This window comes from Perca fluviatilis, chromosome 1 (genome assembly GCF_010015445.1).
Source record: "Perca fluviatilis chromosome 1, GENO_Pfluv_1.0, whole genome shotgun sequence".
Taxonomy (NCBI): Eukaryota; Metazoa; Chordata; class Actinopteri; order Perciformes; family Percidae; genus Perca; species Perca fluviatilis.
Window position 1 is genome coordinate 2,734,660 of NC_053112.1, and position 15,990 is coordinate 2,750,649.

Sequence of the window (15,990 nt, forward strand, 5' to 3'; positions counted from 1 at the left end):
TCCGACAGAGCCGTGACCGAACCCGGACCGAGCCCGACAGGCATTAAGAAATTTGTGTCTGAGCCCAACTCATTTTTTTCCTCATACTAATGACACATGTAGGCTACGTTTGTTTGTGTGGAAAGCCCTTTTTTATTAAGCAACTGTAGGAAGGCATTCGGAAATGTCAACAGATGAGCGCATCAGCGCATGGGGCAACAAGCGCACGTTAATAAGCTGTTAAAATGTTCAATGGGTTAACCTCTCCTGATCGCTTCGTTTCCGACCATGATCAGAAAACCAGGGGAGACTCGTTACCTCCAGGGCCGACGTTATAAAATTAATAACCACTAACTCTGCTCCGGTTGCATCTACAACACGTCTGCTTCCTCTTTCTCTATCTCTCTTCTGCTCACTTAGGCTACCACCTTAATGCCCTTAATGCCCACACTTGTTACTTGAGACTGCTAGTTACGTTTCTCTGACAGAGACTGTAATTATTACTAAGCAACCAAGATGCATCTTCAACCACGCAAAAGATTAAAAACAAAACCGCGAAAATGGCCAAAATAGGTAAAAGTGATTGTATTTTCTTTGCCTTTTTGTGTAATGTATATAGCCTAAAAACAATTTTAAATGAAAATAGACTCTTTTAGGAAAAGTCAGGTACCAGACGGATTGTATTTTTTTTATTTAGCAAAGTTATTACACATATAAATTTCAAAACGGTCAAAATGTCCATCCAGGCCACAGGGGTACCATCTAGCAGCATGTATGCTACTCAGCATTAATTGGCCACCTCTTTCTGAATTCTCCTATAACCGAGTTACTCCTATAGCCTTGGAGTTATTTTTCCAAAAGCCAAGAAAAATCAGATGCACACAGCAAGGCTGCCAACTTTGCCACTGAGGCAAATATGCAATTAGTTTCATTATGAATGGTTTCATACTATATATAGCCTACTTTGGGTTTTGGTTTCCCTATGAAGAAGTTCTTCTAAAATTAATTTTGTAGACCTACAGTTCCTCAAAAATACAGTTCAATCAAAACAAAATGAAAATATGCCTCATTGTGTGTGAATAGAGGTGAATAAATATATTTATTTGTTTTGCAGCAAAGTGTCAGTTCCGTTTAATACGTAAAACATTTAGTGGCAGGGCGCAGGACGGGGGGGGGGTTCCAACAGATCTGCCCCCACTGCTAAAAAAAATCCTAGAGGAAACACTGAAAACATTTAGAGTTTCTGGCTAAAAACTTTGCGAGCCCGGTGACTTTACTCAGAACCTTATTGGCCATATTCCTGCCATCCAAGTTGTTTCCTAAGAAGCAACCCAGGTATTTCACTGACGCTTTTGCACTGACCACCACATTATTCAAAATGACCCTACATTCCGAGCATCTATTCAGTCTGTATTTTGAACTGAACAAGATGGCCTCTGTCTTACCAAAATGTAGAGACAGCATATTGTCAATCAGCCAGTTGTTTACAGACGATAGCTCAGAGCTCAGGGTACTCTCTAGTGTGGATTGGTGTTTATGAGACATTAAAAGTCATCAGCGTAGAGAAACATTTCACATTAACAGGAGTCTGACATATCGTTAATGTATGTCAAAAATAAGGACGGTCCGAGAATACTTCCTTGCGGAACGCCGCATTCAACTACACTAGGGTCAGACAGCATTCCCCCTAAGACCACCAATTGTTCCCTCCCTGATAGGTAAGACCTAAACCACCTACAGGTGGAGCTGTCTGCCCCCAAGGCCTCAAGTTTGGCAATCAGTCTGTCATGGGTTAGTGCGCTGAAGCACAGAAGGGAGGGAACGGGACGAGGAGGAGGGAGGAGCGAGCTAGTCTTCTTTTTGTTTGAAAATACTTTGAACGTCAACAAGAAGTAACGTCACTCAACATCGCTTAGAGCACCTTTAAACATGAAGTTGTTTTTATTCATGTATTTATTAAATTGCTCGTTGACCAACTTTTTTAAAATGTTTTGAGACTGTGCACAAAAGAGAGACTGGTCTGTAGTTACCAGGATCAAGGCTGTTTCCCTTTTTAAAAAGGGGAACTACCTTGGCCCTCTTGAGGTCATTGGGGAAAACGCCAGATTCAACAAAATTCTCCCAAAATATGGGAGATGTAAGGGGCTATTTGGGCAGCGGCATAAAGTAATAACCGAGGAGAAAACCCATCTAACTCAGGGCCCTTAGAGCAGTGTAGCTGTAAGAGCTTTTTCTCCATCTCCCCTACCTCAACCTTCTGTAAGGAAAATGAGTTGGGCAGCGCTCCAAGTTTATTATAGAATGATTTCACCCTATCAGTGCTAAATAACCCAGAGGACGGTTGAAGATTTGAGACCAGCTGTTCTGCTATAGAAGTGAAGTAAGTGTTTTAATAGCATCATGTATAACTTCATCAAACCATGCACTAGAACGCTGTTTAACTCTAATCTGTCTGAGAGGGGTCACCTTGTTGATGATTTTTAATAATCTGTCTGACCATGCTATGTTAACACATGAACAATTTACCACCGGGGACCAATCCACCTCATCAACCAGCATCTTGAAAGTTCCCTGGGAGTAATGTTTAAATGATCTGGATGGTACAGACTTGTGAGAGCAAAAGGTTTTTTTAACCAGTTTTTCTTGTGCAAATAAATTATATTATGATCACTTATGCCGTAAGTAATATTACCACTTTGAGATATTTTAGTTTTGTCACAAGACTTGCTTATCCTCGTGGACTGTTTTACCAGCTGTTCAAGACCAAAAGAGTGACACATGTCCTCCAGTATTTGCCGGAAGGATGAGCACAGCCCAACACGTTTGTGTTCATATCCCCCATTAATATCAGCTCTGAGATCTCTTGTCTGATAGACTCAAAAGAACCTGTTCTAACTTGTCATAGAAAGTAGCATGGCGTGGCAGTCTGTAACAAGCCCCCAATAAAATGGGATTGGTTTTTGGTAATATGTCCATCCAAACAATATCTAAATCACTAGCAATGTCATCTCTACAGTTGAAAGCCACATCTGAGCGCACATATACACAAACCCTGCCACCTTTTCTATTCCGGTCCTTCCTAACTATACAGTAATTATTAATGGCAATTTTCTTGTCACTTATAGTTTCATCTAACCAAACTGTTTAACTTTCTGTTAAACAGATAACCCCGACCTCTGACTGTTTCTAATTTCCTCCATTTTAGGTGTCAGACTTCTAACATTAAGAAGTAGGAGATGTAAACCTTTTGTCACAAATCTCAGAGAATAGCGGATCCAAATGCAGAGATGGGTAGCAAGCACGCAAAACACCCAAAACTTCTGTCTTGTTTTACTTCCTGCCTTGTGTTTTCCCGCCTTTGTGATTGTCTGCCCCCCCCCGATGCATTCCTCCTGTTCCTGAGCCCTCGTGTCACCTGTCCCTTGTTTCATCCTCGTTACCTTGTGTATTTCGTCTCTGTGTTGTCTTTGTCAGATCATTGTATTGTTTTGGGTGTTAGTGTGTGGCGTCCACCCCTTTTGTCTCGGTGGTCCAGATTTTGTGATTCCTGTTCTTTTGGCTTCTTCTACATTTTGGAACTATTTTTGCCTGCTGTCTTCAGGACTGCTTTGGTTGTATTGCTTTTATTTTTTATTAAATCCTCAAGCTCTCCACTGCCCTGCTGTCTCTGCATTTCTGGGTCCGCCATTTCCCTGAGCCCTAACAGAAATAAGATTGATTGGCTTATATACAGAAGTAGAATAAAACATGTTCTAATGAAGAAAATACTCTCATTGTGAAGGAAACATCTTTATTCTTTAATTTTCAAACTGAAACAGCTTTACATTTGTTAAAACATGTTGAAAGTATTTTTTTATATTTAAACCTTTACGGAAATAAATCCCTAACAGCTGAAGCTGCTCCAATTAAACATGATTAAAGTGAAAATCAAAGTCAACACAGTTTAGACAGTTTAGACAGTAAACTAGTTTTCAACACTACTAAAGAAGAAGAACATTTCTGACATTAAAGACACAATCAGTGAGACAAATGTGAACCAAAGTGAAGCCTCGTCCTCCACCAACATTTAAACCACAGGACAGGAAGTTGTCTCCTCCTACTAGTCTGGTGACGTAGTGAAAATACCGTTACCGAGGTGATAAAAGCACCAAATTTTGCATGATGCTTCTTTAAGTAAGTTCTAAATTTCAATGATAAATGAATGATTTCTAGGAGCCCATCTGAAATATTAAAATGTAGTGTCAAATCACCTTGATCTATGCCACCCTCACAGAAGAAGCACTTTCGAACATTGGCTTTCCCCCTCCAGATTCAACAACATTCCCCACGTTCTTCTTTGTCGCTTTCATAAGCTTTCAATTGTTAAACTTTAGGTGGCAAGATTTGTGCCAAGAAGCAGAATAGGAAGAAAAACTGCTAGCAGTTTCATCATTCCCAAAATGGATTTTAGTTGGAAGATTGTCAATCGCCCTGAATTGCTCGACATTAGCAAGAAATGATCTATAGGCATCAGATTTATCACCACTTGTCCCAGGTGTCTGCAAGGGACATCTCAGGGGTTCAGAGGTGTCTTTCTGGCAAATAATACATAGAGCCCATTTCAGCTCCACGTTGAAGTGTCAGAAACTAATGTTATGTAAGCATAAAAGAACGAGAGAATCAAGACATTCTGACCTGCAACACGTATACAATAGGAAACCAAAATAACTGAAAGTACATCTATCTATGTACTGTCACAAACATATAGGATTTAATGTGATGTGATGCAGCCTAAAATAAAACTAATGACCAAACTATGAACTCAGTAGATAGCTATATGAATGACCTAGTTGAATTGAAAAGTAAAAGAGAAAACCAAGATCTCTTAACATTTAAGCCTTTTTGCTGCCTTTTTTAATAATTCCGCCTATATTATACAGGACTTGTTGAGGTTTTTTGAGGTATAAGGTGTCTTAGCACTCTATTTTACACTTATAATTTGGAAGATCTACTGGCCTGAGCACAAATTAACAAAAGGAAACTTATTCAGTGGTCTTAAAAGGCCCTGAAAGTTTTACTTGAGAGGAAAAAAAAAAAAAAACGGTTTTTCATGAATACTGTTTTTTAAGTGATGTGACACTAAATTTCAATATTTCAGGTGGGCTGAAATCATTCACGAGGTCCTGAAGAAGCTTCATCTAAAATGTGGTGCTTTTATCACCTTGGTAATTGGATTGTTTAATATGTGCACTACCCAACAGGACTATACAGAGAACACAAAGACACTGAGGAATCAGGGAAGTTGCACCCAAACCCAAACCCAGGGTAAAGAGGTTCAGTGAATGTGGTGTTGATGGTGTAGAGGTGGATCAGTGAGTCAGAGTCAGAGACTCTGTAGAAGGACAGAGAGCCAGCAGGCCAGTCCACATACACTCCTACTCTACTAGAGAAAGAGGTGGAGATGGGCTTGAGATGTATTCTTCTCTTATTGTGCCAGAAGGAGTAAGTACAACCAGAGCAGAACAGACTCCAGGACTGACCATTACGTCTAAACATACTGGCATCATCTTCTCTCCTGCCAATTCCTCTGTAACTCACTGATATAAAAATCCCTCCATCCCTCTCGACCTCCCAGTAAGAGCGACCAGTCAGACCTTCTCTACACAGCAGCTGAGGCCAGTAGTCAAACCTCTCTGTATGATCAGGATATGGCTGCTCCTCCTCCTCCCATGTCACCTTCCTGTTGTTGTCAGACAGTTTGAGTCCTGTGCTCACTGTGTTTGTGTCGACTGTGAGTTGACAGAAATCTGACGGAGAGAACGAGACACAACACAGCTGCAGTTATTAATAACATTATTAGTTCAACTTTAGTTAATCATTATTATACTGTAAATACTGCATATAATAATGTAATAATTAATAACTGGTTTATAAAGCATTAACTAGCAATGTTTATAGATTATAGCTTAACAAACTCTTTATTAACCATTAACAAGATTTATACCATGGTCTCAATTCTGATTGGTTGCAGGGTGTCCATTAAAAAGTGATATAGGACACCTACTAAAGGAGTTCCGGTGAAACTGTCTGTTTACTGTTCTAAATGAATGCGCTACATGAAATCAAAAAGGAAATGTGGATTTATTATTTCCAACTCGTCCTCTGAACACCACAGGATGGCGCTAAAACACACAGGCTGCAAGAAGTAAGTTATACTGGCCCTCTGGACTGACTTTGTTTCACAGCGAATAACGTTATCTCACATCCTGTTCACTGTTCAGCTCGCTGCTTCTGCGCCGCTGCAGCCAACAGTAACGTTACACATCGCGGATCAAATTCTTTGTAAAAGTCGTTATATGCTGCATAACATCAGAAGGATACGTCCCCTTCTAACGCAGAAGGCAACTCAGGTTCTGGTTCAGGCTCTAGTCATCTCACGTCTAGACTACTGCAACTCCCTCCTGATTGGCCTGCCTGCATGCTCCCTCCTGATTGGCCTGCCTGCATGCTCCCTCCTGATTGGCCTGCCTGCATGTGCTATCCGGCCCCTGCAGCTCATTCAGAACGCAGCAGCTCGACTTGTCTTCAACCTCCCCAAGTTCTCTCACACTACACCGCTCCTCCACTCTCTTCACTGGTTACCAGTGGCTGCCCGCATCCACTTCAAAACACTAGTACTCTTATACAGTACACTAGTACTCTCATACAGTACACTAGTACGCTCATACAGTAAACTAGTATGCTCATACAGTACACTAGTACGCTCATACAGTACACTAGTACTTACATACAGGGTCATGAACGGATCAGCCCCAGCTTACATCCAGGACATGGTCCAACCCTACACCCCAACCCCCCCACTCTGCTCTGCATCAGCCAAACTGCTTGCTGCCTCCTCACAGCAAGGGAGAACTAATCACTCAACCAAATCCAGACTGTTCTCTGTCCTGGCTCATAAATGGTGGAACGAGCTCCCCATCGACATCAGGATGGCCAAAAGCCTACACATCTTCCACCGAAGGCTAAAAACACATCTCTTCCAACTACACCTCGGATAAAACAAAGAAAATAAAAAATAAATAAACCTGCACTTTCATAGGTCTCTTTGTAGCTTTGCTTATTTAAAGCTAATGTACTTGCACTTACTACTTGTTGTCTGGAGTTTGAACCAAGGTGAAAGCGGCGAAGGCCCTATTGAAACTGAAGGAATTATTCTTTCTATTCGTTCTTTTTCCCGTCAAATGAATTGCCTTTTTGAGGGCCTTAACATATTCAAAAACTCACCAAATTTGGCGGTTGTATCAAGTCTGGTGAAAATTTACGTATTTTAAGGGTTTCGCGAATAGCCGCACAAAAATGGCTCGCTAGCGCCCCCTAGAAAGTTAAGAAAATTGAGCCCCTGCAGTGCGTTTAACGTAGACTCACGAATCTTGGTACCCATATGTAACATGTCAAGATGTACAGAAAACTTCATTAGAGCCATACCCTAAACCCAGGAAGTCCGCCATTTTGATTTCAAAGTTCGAAATTAGTGCGATTTTGGCCATTTCCACATTATACTTTAAATACTATGTACTTTAACGAACTCCTCCTAGAGATTTCATCCGATCAACTTCAAACTCGGTCTGTGCCATCTTAAGATGTTAAAGATGAGAAGTTGTTAAAAGAAAAAATTTCGTCATAGGGCGTGGCCGTGGCGGGGCAGCCATTTTGTGCATTTCGCCACCGAAACAGGAAGTGTGTGTAACTCGAGTGTATGTTGTCCGATTAGTGGCAACAGGAAGTAGGCCTAAAAGTCAAGGTGCTATACTTTAACGAACTCCTCCTAGAGATTTCATCCGATGGACTTCAAACTTGGTCTGTACCATCGGTAACCCCGACGCGCGCCGAGGCGCGAAGGCCCGTCCATCGCTGCTCGCACCTTTAATTATTAGGGTCGAGCGCCGACAGCGGCGAAGGCCCTATTGAAACTGAAGGAATTATTCTTTCTTTCTTTTTCCCGTCAAGTGAATTGGCTTTTTGAGGGGCTTAACATATTCAAACACTCACCAAATTTGGTGGATGTATCAAGTCTGGTGAAAGTTTACGTATTTTAAGGGTTTCGCGAATAGCCGCACAAAAATGGCTCGCTAGCGCCCCCTAGAAAGTTAAGAAAATTGAGCCCCTGCAGTGCGTTTAACGTAGACTCACGAATCTTGGTACCCATATGTAACATGTCAAGATGTACAAAAAACTTCATTAGAGCCATACCCTAAACCCAGCAGGAAGTCCGCCATTTTGATTTCAAAGTTCGAAATTAGTGCGATTTTGGCCATTTCCACATGTCGTACTTTAACGAACTCCTCCTAGACATTTAATCCGATCAACTTCAAATTCGGTCTGTGCCATCTTAAGATGTTACAGATGAAAAGTTGTTAAAAGAAAAACTTTTCGTCATAGGGCGTGGCCGTGGCGGGGCGGCCATTTTGTGCGTTTCGCCGCCGAAAAAGGAAGTGGGTGTAACTTGAGTGTACATTGTCCGATTACCTCGAAACTTTTCAGGATTCATAAGAGTCCAACCCTGAGGACAAATATAGGCCGATATTTACTTAAAGTCATAGCGCCCCCTAGTGGCAACAGGAAGTAGGCCTAAAAGTCAAGGTGGTATACTTTAACGAACTCCTCCTAGAGATTTCATCCGATGGACTTCAAACTTGGTCTGTACCATCCCAACACCTTAACGATGAAAATTTATTAAAAGAAAAACCTTTCGTCAGACGGTGTGGGCGTGGCGTGGCGGCCATTTTGAGTGTTTAGCAATGAACAAAGAAAGCCCACGCCCCCTTTCATAACATTTGAACCGTTTAAGGTATACCCTTGTGTGAGGTGTCATTGAACTCAGCAGAGACTTCCTTTTGAATTGGTGATGGTTTGACCCGCCCCCTATGCTTTAGCCTCTCCCCCTTTCACAGCTGATGAACCGTATGACGTAGAGTCTTGTCTGAGGTATCGTTGAACTCGGCTGGGAGTTCCCTTTTCATTGGTGATGATTTGCGGCGTCTGAGTGCCGCACGAATGCACGGTCGCAAGGAGCAGCGTCCGCCGGTAACCCCGACGTGCGCAAACTGAAGGGTTCTATCAGCTGAGCGGACTATATAAATATCTCTGATTGCTAAGGGAGGCAAGTCGTATCTAAGGTCCTTCCTAATTCCTGGGGAGTCTACAATGTTTGCATTGCATAAGAACCTGATGGATGGGAATGATTGTTCCAGGTATTAGTCAAACCGTCAGGCGTAACCAGGGAAACAGAGTTATTGTTTGGATAAACTTTAGATTTCGATTGTAAAACTAATTAAAATATGAACTAATGTTTTAAAAATATGTTACTTGGCAAGTGACCATGGTATAAGTGGGTTAATGCCCATTAATGGACAACGGCGAGGCGTGAACTGTCCACCGAAGTATATGAACTGAGCAACAATAACCTGTTAAAATAACATAAATTATAGCATAACTAATAATTAGTAAACATATTCATTATCATTTTGTCAATTTTTTATATTTATAAGTGTCAGTGATGGTGCCCCTTTTAAACAAAAAAGACTGTTGGACTTCTTTTTATTACATGTGGTTTGGTAACATTTTTATGGCGCAGGACCCCCAGCTTGTGTGCTGATGTTCATTTATATAAAATGTAATAATGACGCATGTAGTCAGTAATCTTCTAATGAATTTAAAGAGAAACACACTTACAGTTCATCAGATCACGCCTCTGCACCCTGCAGGAAGAAACACAGTCAGAATGATTTTCTATCCAACATGAGTCCTAACTGCAGTTAGACATGATGCACAGTTCCTCAGTTTGTCAGAGAGACAGAGAAACTCATCTCAGTTAACTGGTCTCTGGTATCTAAGAGGAACGGGAAGATCATGTAGAAATAATAAGAGACACAGACATCACTGATCTGCTCTGGTGTCCTCCCACATGATAAAACACAATGTGAACTAGCAGTTATGATGGGGTCCAAGCCCCCTGGTGCCAGTCGCCCCCGATGACCCAGGGAGCGCGCGAAAGCAGAACCCAAAGCGTAACGTGGGGAGGTAAACGTCAAGAAATATCGAGAGGTTTGAGCTGCAAGGTCATTGCAAGTATCCCATTAACATTTTTTGAGTAAAAGGGCCAAAACTGGTCTATGTTGACGATATGGCCGATCTTCGCCAAATTTGGTAGAGAGCCTCAGTTGCTGCGAGCATTTCATTTGGCCAAGAGAGGATAAAGTTTGTGTTTGGTAGCTAGGTAGGAGAATTTGTTTAGCCGTGAAATGCGCATAGTTTAACTTTTAAAAATTCTTTTGATAACTTTTGGTCAGGTCCATATGGACATGCTAGGTACCAGGTTTCATGCAGATCGATCGCACGCCCTAGGAGGAGTTTGAAAAAGTTGGCTTTGCACATTGCGAGATATTGTGAAAAAACGTCTTATCAGAAATGGTCATGGCCAATATCACTGATTCAGCTTGATTCGAGGAACATGTGGATATAAGTTTTTCTAATGTGCAACAAGTAATGTGGGAGTTATATGCAAAACACGTTCGGCGTCATTATAGGGCCAGCAAGAGGTCCATCTGTGTAATTTTTGGTAGGTGAAGTCCAGGACCCATTGTACATCTACCCTGTAAATTTAAAGTTATTCGGTTTAGTATAAGTGGTGAATCCAAACCTGGGTCCCATAGGCCATGCCCACTTTGACCAATCTGTACCCCACTGTAGGGGTGGCCTCATGGGTGGCCCTAGATGGTACCCATCAAATTTCGTAAAAATCATATGAGTCATTCATGAGATATAAACCTTTTGTACTTGTAGCGCCCCACATTAGTGGCCACATTTTGTAAAATGTGTGGGGGACCTCCAGAGGGTCATGGCGAACAAGAATCTGAAGTTTTGCATTGATAGCAATTATTTTGGTCAAGATATGGTATGGCAAAGTTGGTGTTTTCTTAGTTACCTACACAAATTTGTTTGTGCGTTATATTTTTATCCTATAAAAATTCTTTTGATAACTTTTTGTCAGGTCGGTCTGGAGATGCTACGTGCCATGTTTTGTGCAGATTGGTCGCACAGTCTAGTAGGAGAAGTAGCAAAGTAGATTTTTGATAAATTGCAATTTTTCACGCATAAACTTCTTGGCAGAAATGGGCGTGGCCTTTATCAGGAGATTCAGCTGGATCCAGGGAAAGCGTGAATATGTGGTTTTTGAATGTGCGATGTACGGTGTGGGAGTTAAAGGGCGTTTTTTCTGCTATAGCGACCACCTAGTATAATACTCTAATTATTAATGTGACTGTGGTTTATCTAGAAGGATAATACCTAATCATTTCAAGAAAAGGTGTTTTATGGGGGAAATACTTTTAAGTTGACCTGATGATGGAGCTAGATAGAAAGTCAGAATTACTACAATTCATCACATGGGGAACATTAATGTCTGAACCACATTTCATTAAAATCCATCCAATAGATGATAAGATGCTTTCACTTTAAGCCCCTGACACACCAACCCAATAATCGGCCGTCTGGCGAGGTCGGTGACTCAAGTCTGTTCGGTGTGTTCCATGCCGATTTGACTTGTTGAGTCGGAGGGCGGGCAGTCGCAGTCAATGACCAATCTGATTGGTGGAGTGCTAACCAGGAAATGACGAGCGGGATGAGCGTGACTAGAGTGACTAGAGTCTCTCAAAATCTGACAAAAATCTTTTAAACTGACCTTTGTTGATCTGAAATTAAGACAAATTCAGCAACTGCACGGCCTATTTCTCTCTTCAAATGTTTTCAGAAACACGTTTCGGTGAACTATTTTAGTACGATATGAGATCGGATTCTGAATGAGCCGCCATTATGGTCGGTCAGCTGCCAGTTTTCATTCTTTGGGCGACAATACAGATTAGCGCACCTGCTGTTGTGGAGACGTATTACACCTTGCGCACGCGGAGAACGTACGCTCAAGTCGGCGTCTCTTCGGTGTGTTCTGAGGAACTTTTCTGACCTCGGGGAGACTGATCAGTCCGACTGGCTTTTCTGCTGACGGTCTGCAGTCGGTCGGCCGTCGAGTTGGTGTGTCAGGGGCTTAAAGCTAAAAGTGTAAAGCTGCTGGTGCACTCAGAGGATCAATATGGATGAATCCTCTGGGGAATAAATGTCAGAACAAGATATTATCTCAACACATTTATTAGTTGTTGAGATATTTCAGACTGGAACAAAGCAGTGGACCGACATAACTATCCCTAGAGCCATGCTGCTAACAGGACTAAAGTGAGAATGATTTTTGATGTTTCCATTCTACACTTCTGTACGTGTTTCCTAACTCAGGCCTACTCTCTCCTCTGAACAGAAATAAGAAGTTCTTCAGCTGAAGGACAAGAAATTAGAGGCTTTGAGCTCTTGTTTTATGTTCATACCTGCGAGGGTCCACTGTCTGTTGTGGACCAGCAAGCCAATTCAATCCTCTCAGGGGCTGTAGGATCCTCCTCCTCCTCACTAGAAGATGAAGAAGTCATATTTTATTAATCCAAGGAGGATATATTACTTATAATTAGTAAACATATTCATTATCACTTTGTTGTCAGTTAAAAGTAAAATAACTTTTGAATTGTATAAATTCTTTTTGTGAAACGAGTCACTCCGCTTAAAAACTATTTAGCTATTGCGGAGCCTATGGGGTAAACACAACTTTAAGTAACTTGGTTGTGATTGGCCAGAGTATGCACGCAAGATGGACAGACAGGGCGCGCCGGGAAAAAAGAGAGAGTGTGAGGGGGGGCGGGGTTTTTTTATTTTTTTTTTTTTTTTTTTTGTTGGTGGTTTGTTTTATTATTTTTTTTTTTTTTGGTGTGGGGTTTTGTTTAATTTTTTTTTTTTTTTTTTTTTTTTTTTTTTTTTAACATTTTAGTTATAACATACAGTGTGTATGTATGTATAATTATATTGTTTATATTCTTCTGATCCTTCTTGTATTTAGAGAATGTGTGACATGCACCAACAACACCAAGACAAATTCCTTGTATAGGTAAAAAACATATTGGCAATAAAACCTTTCTGATTCTGATTCTGATAGATAGATAGAAGACAAGGTGCCAGCAACAACTAAAATACTATCAGTACTGTCTAAGAGTGATCTCATTTTCTACCATACATACAGTACATAAAAATTACATTACAGGATAGTATCTCATTCAACTCTTAATGTGAACATTGCCAGCAGACAGGAGCAATTAGAATAGAAAACCTTATTTGAATTATAACAATTTACATGTGAAAAACATGAGAAACAATGTTTTATACTTGCTAATAGTTTCAGTGGGAAAAGTTAAACAGTATGTGGGTTTGGGTGACTGCACAGATAACAAAAATATACAGTACAGGCCAAAAGTATGGACACACTTTCTCATTCAATGAGTTTCCTTTTTATTTTCATGACTATGAACATTGTAGATTCTCACTGAAGGCATCAAAACTATGAATGAACACATATGGAATTATGTACTTAACAAAAAAGTGTGAAATAACTGAAAACATGTCTTATATTTTAGATTCTTCAAAGTAGTCACCCTTTGCTTTTTTTATTAATGAGGGAAAAAATTCCACTAATTAACCCTGACAAAGCACACCTGTGAAGGTAAAACCATTTCAGGTGACTACCTCATGAAGCTCATTGAGAGAACACCAAGGGTTTGCAGAGTTATCAAAAAAGCAAAGGGTGGCTACTTTGAAGAATCTAAAATATAAGACATGTTTTCAGTTATTTCACACTTTTTGTTATGGTTTCAGTGTTTTGTTCTGCGTTTTGCCCAATTTCTGTTGCCTGTTTGTTCATTTCTGTTGCCTTATTGGTTTCTGTATGTTTTCTGTGTATTGTGGTCTGTTTGTCATGTTCCCTGTTTGTGTTCTGTTTCCTGTTTTATTTTGATAGTCTGGTTTTCTGTCTTGTCTTATCCACTTTACTTCCTGTGTTTTCCCGCCTTTGTTGATTGTCCTGCCCTGCCCTGGGGTCCGTTCCAGGTAGGAGGTTTAACAAACTCCGAGTCTAACCCTGATGTCTGAGTTGATTTACCCTGAGATGGGAAACTCCGAGTTTTCGGTTCCAGAACAGCTGATATGAGTTGGTTCAATCAACTCGGAGTAGGTTCACTCAGGGTTACGCGCGTGCACAACCACTATAAAAAGGCAGTATGAATGGAGCCATGATTCTACGATTCACCATGGTAACAACCACAAACAAACGGGTCTGCGGAAATACTCATGCGCACAAACAGCGAGTTTGAACGTTCATTTCGTTAAAAAAGCAAGACAGCGTCTGCGGCTGCAAAAGAGAGAGAATTGGTGTGGGAGAAAATTGCTGCTTGAGTCAATGCGTATGCATTAACAGTGTATTAATTTCATATTTAATCACAGTTAACTTATAATATTACTGGTGAAAACTGGAATTGTATTATAATTTCATTTAGGTGCAATCCTGCGGGCGAAAAAGTAAACTATACTAATCCCATTCTGAGGCTGCAGCACCATGATCATTAACAGAACTATAATGTATAATCATTTATTTCTTTTTAATGGCTCTCACTGGTTTGTGTCCAGGGAACACTACAAAAATGTTTAAAAAACGTTTCAGAGCGAGTCACACTTTTCTGACGGCTCTGCATACAGTGGCTTTACTATTACAGTATGATCTGCTACACTGTTAAAGAAAACTGCCGTTTGCAAAAAACGTAATGTGACACAAAGAATCTGCTGGGATGTTAAAGCCTGTCCATGATCGTGGATGTTAGTGATATGAGGACGGATAAGGGCAGTGGTGGCCTAAAGGTTAGAGAAGCGAGCTTGTGACCGGGAGGTCGTCGGTTCAATCCCCATACCGACAGGATAACATCTGGAACAGCGCTTGTCCCTCCCTCATTACCACCACTGAGGTGCCCTTGAGCAAGGCCCTTAACCCCCAATGGCTCCAGTGGAGCTGCTCAGTGGCCAGCAGATCAGACTGTGGTTGTACTGGGCAGCTTCCAGGTATGAATGTGTAACTGTGTGAATGTGATCAGGGCGTTCCTGCAAAAGAGAGGCTGCCTCTCAGTGAACTCCCCCTGAATAAATAAAGGTTAAATAAAAAAAAAATAAGGTATCTACATATCTGATGGACTGTGATAATAAAAAAAATACCTCTCAAATCGGTTATGTGGAAATGAAAATACATCTATAGTCGGGACTCAATACTGATACAACTTTTTCATCAACGGGATCGACGACATAAGGACATGACATGTTTGAGAAAAAAAAACGTTTTATAGTCTGCCTAACATAAACCAATACGTTTTTTCAATTCATGCAGATAACAAACTGCATTAAAATTGCGCTTGATACAGACTGAATGAATGAATGAGGAAATGAGTTTCTCCTCCCTCTCAGAGAGTTTTTTTTCTCAGTTTTTCTCAGTCTCCTCCCACTGAGAGGGAGAAAACTCGAGGTTTCTTGAAGAAAACCTGCTCCTGACCAGAGGCCTGTACTACGAAGCAAGATCAACATGTCCTGGATTTCTTTCAGTAATCCGGCTTCACCAAACCTAACAACCGCGGTCCAGCATAACCTGTACTACGACGCTGGTTATCAACTAGTTCAGTCAACTCAGGGTTTCCCAATCCAGCGGCGCGCGTTCACATAAAAGAGGCGGTGTGTGCGCACCACGACCAATCGCAAACATCTACCAGAGCCGCTTATGTTCCTATATATAAGAAGAGCAAATTATAATTCTACATAAATATGAAGAACACAGATTCGGTTTTACAGGGAAAACGCAATAGCCTACAGTCGCTGCTTCCTAAAACAGGAGGACAGCTGGCAATAAAAAAGAATAGCCGACGCTGTAGATGTTTAAATCACAACTCCAATATCACTTCCTCATCAGTCAGGACCAAGATCTGACCATAATTACACTTGTGCTTTCCATAAACTGTCATTGCTTTAGCCTATTATTTCAGTTGCAACCCTGGCAGTGGGAAGCGATCGTGAGAG

General features: G+C 41.1%; 1 protein-coding gene across 1 annotated transcript in view; it reads right to left on the bottom strand.

Annotated features, from left to right (window-relative positions):
• Positions 1-3,784: 3,784 nt before the first annotated feature.
• The window catches only part of LOC120566216 (ankyrin repeat and protein kinase domain-containing protein 1-like), a 58,709-nt gene continuing 46,503 nt past the window's right edge, over positions 3,785-15,990 (bottom strand). The window contains exon 15 of the mRNA XM_039812537.1: positions 3,785-4,051. The gene's annotated coding sequence lies outside the window, so the exon portion shown is untranslated. The remainder of the gene's footprint in view (positions 4,052-15,990) is intronic.